Raw genomic sequence first — 11,129 nt, 5'->3', positions numbered from 1 at the left:
ATTACCGGACGTAAGACTTGAATCGTTGTAATTATGCCGGAGAATATTATATATCATTCTTAATAAGTGGCGTTGGCGATGGCGACCTAATCTTTTTTAAAAGCTTTATCATCTTATTATCTTTGTGATAGGAATAATCAAAATTATGTTGTGCCTCAAAACCAAAGATGTTATAGGCTTTGTGCGTAGGTCAGTTTACAATACACTCTCATGTACTCTTTTGATGTGTTCTTGTCGGATAATGATATTGATGCTCTAACTTACTTACTATCCAGCGTCGTCCTCATTGACGTTGTCTGCCCATTCCTCTCGTCTGTTGACGGTATTGATGCCCTGCGTTTATATAAAATACTCACAATATCCGTCAGACGGATATATCGTACCAAAACTCAAAACTATCTGTAACCTGGAACGTTTATAGTCTGGTTGATATAATAATATAAATTATTGAGAACTAACCACAAAAAATCGCTGTCTAAAAACAATAACAAAGAGTTGACTGACGTCAACTTCGTTCCTTTTATGTCCATCCAGTGTGCTGTGGTGATCATTGTTGTTGTTGCTGTTGTTGTGACTATTGTTCAAGAGAAGAAAACCAAGAAGTAAAATGATTCCGCCCGTCGTCAATCAACACTATCAAACCTACTCTCATCACCAAGTGTTTTAGAGAGTTTACTATTGAATGCTATTTAGACAAGATTACGATGTATCAACATCCGCATTAAAAATTTTAAAAAGACAATACGCTTCAACAGTCGTAACGTCACTTCCCTCGTAATGACGCATGGTAACTTAGTAACTTAGTAACAATGGCGGACGCCCTTATGAAATATTTCTCCGACGAGCATAAAAGCGTATCCAGAGGAAAAGAAAACATTATAAATCTGATCATAATTGACTTTTACACATTCTGATTACAAGACATATGAAAATCTCTAGCCAGCATGAAGAATAAAAAGTACCGATTTTCTTTGTTTAGAACAATGATGGCCGCCGTTGTTGGGCGACGTGACATCAGACTATTGAATCTAATTGAGAGTTTAGTTTCTGTCAGGCGACGTGCACATACTACACAGCACGACAGATAACCGAATGGTATTATGGGCTTAATTAAACATTGTTGTAATGGACCATATTTTATGTCGTATTTTCATTAACACAATGAGTCCATAACAATTTGGGTTATCCGACCTTAGTGTCAAGAAAGTGGGAACACTTAGCCTACTAAATTAACAATAAATGTCATTGATTTTCAGCCCCTTTCTTACATTCAGCCACGCTAAGCCATTGAGGAAGCAGTGATGATAAATAGGAATAGGATCTCCTATTCATTCTACTGTACGCTTTTCCGCCTCCACGTAAAGTAGTGTAAGATATTTGAGCTTTTATAAAGCGCAATATTTCCACTAAACTTTGCTCAAATCACTTTACAAAGGGTCCCTGTCAACAGCAACACGTAACATGTAGGACATGACACGACGCCTGTTGGGCGATTAATTACAATTTTATTCCGATAAAGACAGCGCTGTTTACGACCAGGTGCTCATTTTGCAACTGAGTACGGAGAGAGAATGTGAGTTAAGGGCCTTTTTCAAGAACGCAACTATACGTCGCTTAGAGCGGGGCTGGAACCCAGGACCTTCCGATCCGAAGACGAGTGTCATACCACAAGACCACAAAGTCATCACCTTGATATTCCATATATGCAGGTCTGACATCCTAACGCAATTACGGGCCGAGTTTAACATTGTAAAAGACAATATATTACGTCATTTTTGTTAGATTTCCATTACAACAATGAATTGTGTTATCAGACCTGCAGATAACTGCACGTCGGGGCTAATCCATCGAACAAACGTCAGTTATCATGCGAATCGCCCATGTCGTCCAATGAGCAAAATGGAGACTAATTAATTTGCCAAAGGCGGTGGGGGGGGGGGAATAAGGCATCTAAATAAATACAAAATGCCCCCATAACAAACAAATAAAAACAGACAAGAAACAAACCAAACCAAAACAAAACAAACAAACAAACAAACACCAAAAATAAATAAATAAGTAAATGATTAAAAACCCAACAAAGATCCAAAAGCAAGGCTCGAATTGGGACCTCTACATTACAGTACAATCATCATCAATCATGGCTTGTGCTCTTGACCACGTTGCCGGTCAGCTGTCTCCACGAATCACGATCCTCTGTGGTGCGCATGAAACTGTGTTGCTTTTTAAATCACATTTGGACATTCTTAGGGTATTGAGACATGTCATTCTTTGTCTTCCTCTAGCTCTCTTTCCTTCGATCTACCCAGATGATACCAACTTTTCTATTCCGCATCTTCTCCACACATGTCACAGAAACCGTAAGCGTCCACGTTTCACAGACGTATAAAAGGGTACTTATAACATAATATGTTTCTACTACTTTCATTCTGGTTTTCAACTTTAGGTTGTTGTTTGACAGAACTGGTCGCATTTTATGGAACACGTTTTTGCTATTGCTATTCTTTGTTTTATATCCTCTATGGCATGTGCGTCATGAGTAATGATAGTGCCTAAATATTTACATTTCTTTACTTGTTTGGTGGGCTCTCCTTTGCTTGACAAGTGGAAGGTCGTGTTGTTGTCATTCTTTGAGACCATCATGCATTCGGGTACCTTAACATTTAGTTTCAGGCCCATCTCTTCACTTTTGCACACCAATCTATCTATTTTTTCCTGCACGTTTTCTGGAGACTATGCCATCAGAGTACCATCGTCTGCGTATCTTATGCTATTCATATTCTGCCCTCCAACGACGACGCCTTTCATATCTTCAATTTCTTTGAATATTATTTCACTATATATGTCAAAAAGGTCCGGTGATAAGACGCAACCTTGTCTTACTCCCTTATCGATTTGAAAGAAGTCCGATGTTTCATTATCAAGTTTGACACACACTGTTTGATTACAGTATAAGTTTTTCACAAGTCGAAGGTCTTCACTGTCTACACCGATCTTTTCAAAGATTTTGATGAGCGTTTCATGTTGCGCTGAATCAAAAGCTTTGGAGTGATCAAGGAAGCATAAATTAATAAAGTAATTTTTGCTTTGCAATTGACCGTTGCATTATTGTTTTTAATGTAAAGATTGCATTTACCGTACCCTTTTCTTTAACAAAACCAAACTTCTCGACACTTATCTCTGGAGAGATCTTGCTCCTCATTCTTTTTATAAGTATTCTTAATATAATTTTTGTGGCCTGGCTTATTATGCTGATTGTTATGTGTTGGTCACAGTCAATAGTTCCTTGTTTTTTGGGGGTATGGTAATTAATACCGATTGTCTTAAAACATTAGGCAGTTCACCCTTTTCGTATATGACATTAAAGGCTTTTGTCAGAATGTCTATTCCCAGATCGTCCAGGGCGTCAATCAATTCTATTGAGAAACTATCTTGGCCTACCGCTTTCCCCTTTTTCATCTCTTTGCAAGCAGCTTCTACTTCTTCTCGCATAATCTGGGGACCCGTGTTCACAGAAGAGATTTCTTTGTCCAAGCACGTCCCTCTTTTGTCATCCGCGTAAAGATGTTTTTATGTATACTGCCCAACGTTCCAAAATTTCGTTGTTGTCGATAAGTTGGCTGGTCGTTTTCCACCTAGATCTTGCATTGACTGGTAGAATTGTTTGGTGTTATATTGCTTAAATCTTTCAATTCTGTGACATTCATGTTCAATATAATCTTTCTTTGCTCTCTTACACTCACGTTTTATAATCTTATTACTCTTTATATTCATTGCTGTTGCGTTCTAATTTACGTCTTTCATTCATCAGTTTCAAGATCTTGTCATCCATCCATGTTTGTTTTGGTTCGTGTTTTTCACAGATGGAATAGTTTCTCTTGCAGATTCTGTGATGCAGTTCGATACTTGATTCCAGTACTCATCTATGTTTATATCTGAGGTCAAGTATTCACTTTTTTCTTTCACGCATTTTTTGTAATCATTTTTTATTTGATCGTTAATTCTCAATAGATCTAATTACAGTTTTGGTTCCACTTTCCTTTTCTTTATTTGTTTAAGTTTATTTTTAGCGTGGCCTTGACAGGGCGGTGGTCACTATTACAATCTGCGCTTGGAATAGTTGTTGCGTTGCGTACGATATTTCTGAATCGATGTTGGACCAGAATAAAGTCTATCAGACTTTTATAAAGGCCACCTGGGCTTTTCCATGTCCACTTCTTTCTACCCTGGTTTTTAAACCATGTATTGACAATAGTAAGGTTTTCCAATCTGCACCAGTCGACAAATCTTTTCCCTCTATCATTTTTGGTACCTTGTCCGTGGGGGCCAACGATATTTTCAACTCCCTCGTTACCAACTTGAAATCATTAATTATTAAACGAATTTCATCAGATCTACATTGTTTTAATGCCTGTTCCATATCTTGATAGAATGTCTCAATTGTGTTTTCGTCACTGTCCGATGTTGGGGCGTATATTTGAATAATATTAACATTAAACGGATTTCATTTCAACTTTACTAAAATAACTCTTTCATAGATTGCAACATGATCTAAATAGCACATTGATGTTGATTTGTCTCAAAGAATTCCAACTCCTTTCTCATAATGTTTTCCATCTGCATAATACAATACAAACTCATCTTCTTTAACTACTACTTCTCCTTTCCGCTTCGTTTCTGAGATTCCAAGGATGTTAATTTGGAACTTTTTCATTTCTTGAATAACGCTTTCAAATTTTCCTAAATGGTTTAATGTGGCACGTATATCCCACGTAGCCAATGTGATTGTTTCATTTCGCACCAGTTTGAAACGTTCAACAGGGGACAGCTGATGTCCTGAGAAAGTTTGTTAGTGACGGCGGTTTTCCGTCGCCTTCCATCATTGTTATTAGTAGAATTTAAATTATTGCAGTTTAATTTGACTGAGTTGTTTTTGATGTTTTCTTTGGCTTCTCTTGGTTTTTGTTTTTGTTTCCTTCCACCTTTATTTCCTATTTTTTGTTATTTTTCTGTATGCCTTGAATAATTCAAAAGATCTCAAAATGTTCATTATTTCTAAATTCAGTGTATTATTAATTGTGTGTCGTACTGTACGTATGTGTTGGGGTGAATAGTTATAACAATAATTAGGTGTTGTCATTTTGGATGTTCATCGTCGACCGTTGTAATAAGATTAAAATAGATAGCTTATTGGGGGGTTTTCTCCTTAAAATCGTAAAATGTAAAAAAATGGTCTTAATATATGATAAAATCCTTGCAAAAATTTACAAAACTTTAAAATATTGCTAAATTAATTGTTTAAAATCCATGAAAGTTCGTCAAAAGCAGCACAAAGTCATAAGAAATCCTCTGAATATGAAATAAATAACGTCCTCTTTATAGAAATAACACTTAAAACAGTCGTAAAATGCAATAATTTTAAGAGCCCTGTGAAAAGCAGCCTTCCAGCGCTGAACACGTTACAAATCAGTACAATAATAATGATAATAAAAATAATAATAATAATAATAATAATAATAATAATAATAATAATAATAATAATAATAATAATAATAATAATAATAAGTGCACATTTGTTAAGCACAGCTTTTCCCACTATATTATGCAGGCTCTGGGCGTGTTACAATGACATAGACAAATATCAAAAATATCAATACAACCGTGCAAGGCATGATTCCACTCACAAACACTTACACACGCACGCGCACACACACACACGCGCACACACAGTCAAAAAAAACCCCAATAATAATAAGTCATTTATAATTCATTGGAGTAGCTGCTCACCGAAACATGATCGAAAAAAATGAGTTTTCAGTTTCTTTTCGAATGTTTCTAGGGATGTTGATTCTCTTATTTCTAAAGGCAATTTATTTCAAATTCTAGGGCCGGACCAAGCAAAGCTTTTCTCTCCAGATTTATGTCTAGTTTTAGGTATCTTTAGAGTTTTTGAATCGGAAGAAAAACGAAGACACCTTTGCGGTTCATATTTCTCAATGAGCTCTGTCAGATAGGGGGGGGGGGGGGTTGTTATCTAGACATTTAAAAATTAATGTTGCTACTTTATATTCTATACGTTCTCTCACAGGCAGCCAATGTAAGACCACCATAAGAGGTGCTGCTTCAACTTGGCGCTTCTTTTTCATTACCAAGTGTGCTGCATTGTTTTGAATTGCATGGGGAGAAAAAATATTTGTACTGGCTGTACCAGAAAGTAAAGAGTTACAATAATCTAATTCTGAATAAATTAAGGCAGATATTAATTTTTGACAGGCATCTTTTGTCATAAAATATCGTATAGAACTTATCTTTTTCATATCTACAGATAATTTCTTCTATAATTGAAATACTTGTTCATTCATTGAAAGGTCCGAATCAAACACGACCCCAAGATTCCTAACTTTATTCACAAAAGGCACTTTGAATTCGTTTATCTCAACAAAAAAGTTTGATTAATTTTATTAATTTTATTCTTGTTCCCAATTATTAACACCTCAGTTTTTTATCCGCATTCAATTGTAATATATTCTTCCCCATCCATTCGCTCACCTCACCAATGCAGTTTTCACAGCGTTCAATTTTCCTGTTAAAGGCCAAACCCAAGTCGTACTATAGTAGTACTCAAGTAGGCCATGGCCAAACTTCATTCTGGTACCTAGCGCTTCAAGATGGAGGTTGAATGAATTCATTACCGCTGTATATTGTAAAGTGTACCTATCAATGTATACTTTTGCTTCCGTATAACGAGTGTTGTCGCATATTAGTATTGATTTCGATATATACTTACTAGAATCGGAATTGTGATAATATAACTATCTTTAACCTTAACAGGTTAGAGGGCTCGGCTCATTTCGTGAAGACAATAAGACCATCCTGTCAGGTTGGAATTAAATCAACCCTGCCGACTCGTGGTGAAAATATCGATATGATATCAATCTCTGAATGTCCACTAATCATTGTGATTTGTTTGGGTTTGAGCTACGCCAGGGAGGAATCACATTTCCATTTTAATATGCCAGGGTTTTATGATTAATTTTTGCAAATCAAAATTACAAATCATTGTCTGATTTAACAAATAAAAGTACAACAATCATTTTATACAGCTATGGCGACATGTTAAATCGTCGAATAAAAACACACCCCCCCCCCTCCTCCTCTTCCTACCTTTCCCTCCAATCCCTCTTCTATTGTCCACTCTTTTCTAATCCTTGCACAAAAGCCATTCATTCACTCCCTCCGTCTATTCGTCCATTCCATCCATCTTTACCCATTCATTCATCCTCAAAGACGCGCAAACAAACAGATGTGGCGCTTCCTCCTTCTTATTCTATCTATCCAACAATATTAATAACACTGTCAACGCTCTGTGGATAGCACCCACTTGCGGGTTTTGGGAAAAGAAATTTGTCAACAAACCGCCGCTACACAACTTCAGCAGGTATCAAACAGGCAAACAGCCATTTGGAGAGTCAATATTGGAAATTTTAGTAATTTGTGACACTATGTGAAGTTCGTGTTTAGCCTCGGAAACGTTAACTCGCATGTGCTTCAGCCTATGTGCTGTGTACTTTTGAAGTAAGGAGACGATAAAATAGTCAAAATGTTTAGATCTAGCTAGCATTGCATGTGCAAAAGAAAAACATAAGACATAAAAGGGTTTAATTCACCATATATCAAAAGCAGATCAAAGAGCAGTATATACATCCAATATCCTTGTAGCTGGTCTAAAACCAATAGAAGTCTCACACTGACAGTGGGAATACAAAAGGATACACTAAGAGGGTAACAAAAGAAGCATTGTATCAAAAACCTAAAAATTACATAGTCAATAATGGAGAGATGATCTACAAAGGAAACAATTGTCATTTTTCATAAAAATGTTAATACATATTTCCCTCTCTGCAAAGACCACAGGCAGGGTCTAGGCCAAACCAAGTGGCAACATTCCGAAAGAAAAGAAAAAAAAAATACATTTCCATGGAAGGGAAAAATGATTTAGGGGAATTGAATAGCTATGTCTTAGATGAAGACATTGTGCAATATTCTTCCACCTTTAGCGGAATTCCACGCCCCCCTGCCCCCCCCCCCCCAAATTCAAAACATAAAAATGCATACATTTTATGTAAAATAAACAAATTAAATGAAGTATTAATCCAGGGGCTACTCAATGTCATTTTACCCTCTCTTCTTCTTTGTTAAAGAAAAGGAATGATTATTCTTATTGATTATTTCCCTTTAACAAAGTAAAATAGGAAAGTATTCTCATACAGATGTTATATTTAAACCGGCTGTAATTTTTTTTTTCCAATGGTGGATTTCGGTGGATTTTTCATGGGAGGCTCAGAACATAGTCTAGTTTTATCAGAATAAAATTAACTTGGTACCAATTTCTTTCGGGTCAAACCCTAAATCTACTGGACTATATGAGTTAGGTTTAAAATGCAACTTTAAATACCAGGCGCACACCGACATATTCGTATGATGTGCAGCTTTGTCGTATTGTGATGCAACATTTGCCTTTGGACCCCTAAGTCTCGAAATCGAGCCTCGCTATGACCGGCCCAAAGTTGAGTCCTTGGAGAAGACTCTTTACTCATATATTCTCACCGTATTCAGGTATGTATAAAATGAGTACCAAGCTAACAGCTTTGTCTCAGTCGAAAAATATTTGTAACATCGATTTACGGGCATCATATCTCGTCCTTCGTGTAAAGTGTTGCTGTTGATTAGGGAACACTTGCACCCTGGGCACTTTTAGTGGATATTGCGCTAAGTAAATGCTCAAGTTTTTTAGATACTATTTTGAGACGACCAGTCATAAATAGGAGCGCAAATAATGGAGAGGGTAGATGGCATTTTAAGATGCTCATTATAATCACATGATACATAATGTACGAGTTGACAGAGAAGGCCGATGGCCGAGATGTGTGGCACCCATAGAGAATACAGGACTCCTAGTAGTCTGTGGTGGCACCGTGTTGTAAAGGCTTCATCCAGCTTGTCCCCCCGACGGTCATCCGTCATGGGGATAAGTGAGTTAGTCAGCGAAAGAGTGAATGACTATGCAGTATATATACACGAGTGACGAAAAGGAAAGAAGATAGGGCTAACTTTTTAACATTAACATTTGAACAAAGATTTTTGTGTACCACCGCCTCAAATCACCATTACGTTGGGCGGAACCAGTTGCCCAAAAAAAAAGAGGTAAGGATTCAGAGTTGAATTTCTATTTCAATATGACCAATCGTCTCAAAGTACTCAAAGTGATATTATGTAGAGATAAACAAGATGAAAATTGAATACATTTCCAAAAATTGAAATCTGGATTAAATTCCATTGTTTATGGTAAAGGATAATAAACAGAGGAAGGTGTAGACTTTCGCTTGTAGCAAGAAAAACTGATGTATTAACATCAAACATACATATATTCATAGATTTGCCATTTCTTTACAATATCAAGGTGTTGCATCAACATTTCGTAAATTTAATGGACTACAGGAGACTTTAAAAGCTTGTCAAAATGATCAACTTGCTCCGAAGCCTGACCCAGGGTGAAAAAAAGGCAATGATGATGATGTTGAAAACGACGATTTTGAATATTTCTTAGAGTTCAACAAAACAGGACAAAAGTAATATAAGTACAGTGTGAATCGTTACATTGTCACGTCTTTATAATAACAATCATTTGGTTTTAAAAATTGGAGTATAAAAGCATGATTCTACAACGAACTTCCACTGCTGTTTAACCAATACTAAAATATTGCTGTAAAATTAAAAACAGAAGGCTTTGAAACTCACTTTTCACTGTGGATTACTTCATGTCCAATATATTGAGGTTGCATGGAAAGGTCATTTGTTTTTTCCGGCGAGCTGATCCACCAACAAAATTGGGCACTAACAGTTGTGTCACAATGTCTTCTTTTCAGAAGATAGCACTGTCTTCTTCATCAATAACGAATATTGGTTTCTCGTTTCTTTTGCTGGGCATTCTACGAAGGAAAGCCCCTTCATAATCAACGTCCTTTTCGTTGATCACATCTACACGTGCAATAAAGTTGAGTAAACGTGACTTTCCTCCCTTGTTTCACCACAAGAAAATCTAATTCCATAACTTCACATTCAGGTTTTTATATTGTCTGTATATCATCAGATGCGTAATCGTCAGCTTCCAACTCAAATTCTGATGAGGTTTGGTTTTTGTGCGAGATATGTCGTTTGAATAAATATTTCCTTGCTGCCGATTTTGACTTCGATTAAAGGATCTTTGCCTTCTTGTGTTCCATTTCGAGAAAAATACTGTCTCTTGTTGATGTACTTGATTGTTGTTCTTCTTCTTTTGTGCCCTCTTCGTGTCTTAGGCGTAGTCAGGGTAGATATTGGCAGTGTTTGAATTCCAAATGGTGATACATAATCAGAATTATATTGACTAGAGGTAGTAGCACTGGTGGTGTGGCCCACATGTTAGTTTTCTGGACAAGCGATTGATGTTGCTTCAGAGGATCGAATTATAAGGGATGGTTTGTCGGAAAATGCCAAACACCAATCAATCAGTTTTCCACCCATGTATTGGACATTTTAATGTTATTCCTTGCCCCTAAATCGTATGCTAAAGCTCTATAGCTTTTATTTTGAGAGAGTCCATGAAACATTTGTGCTAGATGGACAATATGTTCAGCGAGACCTTTCTCCATTTTTCTAAACTATATTGTTGGATTTTGTTGATGAACAGATCCAGTGGCATACAATCGAAGCAAAGCAGTAGCTACAAAGGATTTCAATGAAATTTCATTGAAATCCTTTGTAGCTTCTGCTCTGCTTCAGTTGTTTTCAAGAACGTGTTTTGCAGCACGCACAAGGACGTCACGTGTAACACCCCAAGTTGTTTTTCTCTCAAAATTTAGCATTTCTGAAAAGAGAAAAAGGGATGACTGATTGATGTCCCGTGGCATGATACCTAATTATTTTTTGCTTAAAAATCGAGTTATCTTATCATTACACAAGTGTTAATTAATCTCTATTAAATGAAGTGTTGCGACAAATGATAAATTTTGACTAAAAGTACAACTGTACGCTATACGATCGGGTGCTCAACTTACCCCAAATCAAAATGATCAACTTGTCCCGACCCT

The 11,129-nt window shown here is 36.6% G+C and overlaps 1 long non-coding RNA gene across 1 annotated transcript in view; it reads right to left on the bottom strand.

Annotated features, from left to right (window-relative positions):
- Window positions 1-7,644: 7,644 nt before the first annotated feature.
- The window catches only part of LOC144964708 (uncharacterized), an 11,808-nt gene continuing 8,323 nt past the window's right edge, over window positions 7,645-11,129 (bottom strand). The window contains exon 2 of the long non-coding RNA XR_013643920.1: window positions 7,645-10,906. This is a non-coding gene — a long non-coding RNA (uncharacterized LOC144964708). The remainder of the gene's footprint in view (window positions 10,907-11,129) is intronic.

This window comes from Berghia stephanieae, chromosome 2 (genome assembly GCF_034508935.2).
Source record: "Berghia stephanieae isolate SIO BIC M18660-M18661 chromosome 2, UCSD_Bste_1.3, whole genome shotgun sequence".
Lineage (NCBI taxonomy): Eukaryota > Metazoa > Mollusca > Gastropoda > Nudibranchia > Aeolidiidae > Berghia > Berghia stephanieae.
The sequence above is the reverse complement of the archived record's forward strand: the minus strand, read 5'-3'. Positions and strand labels throughout refer to the sequence as shown.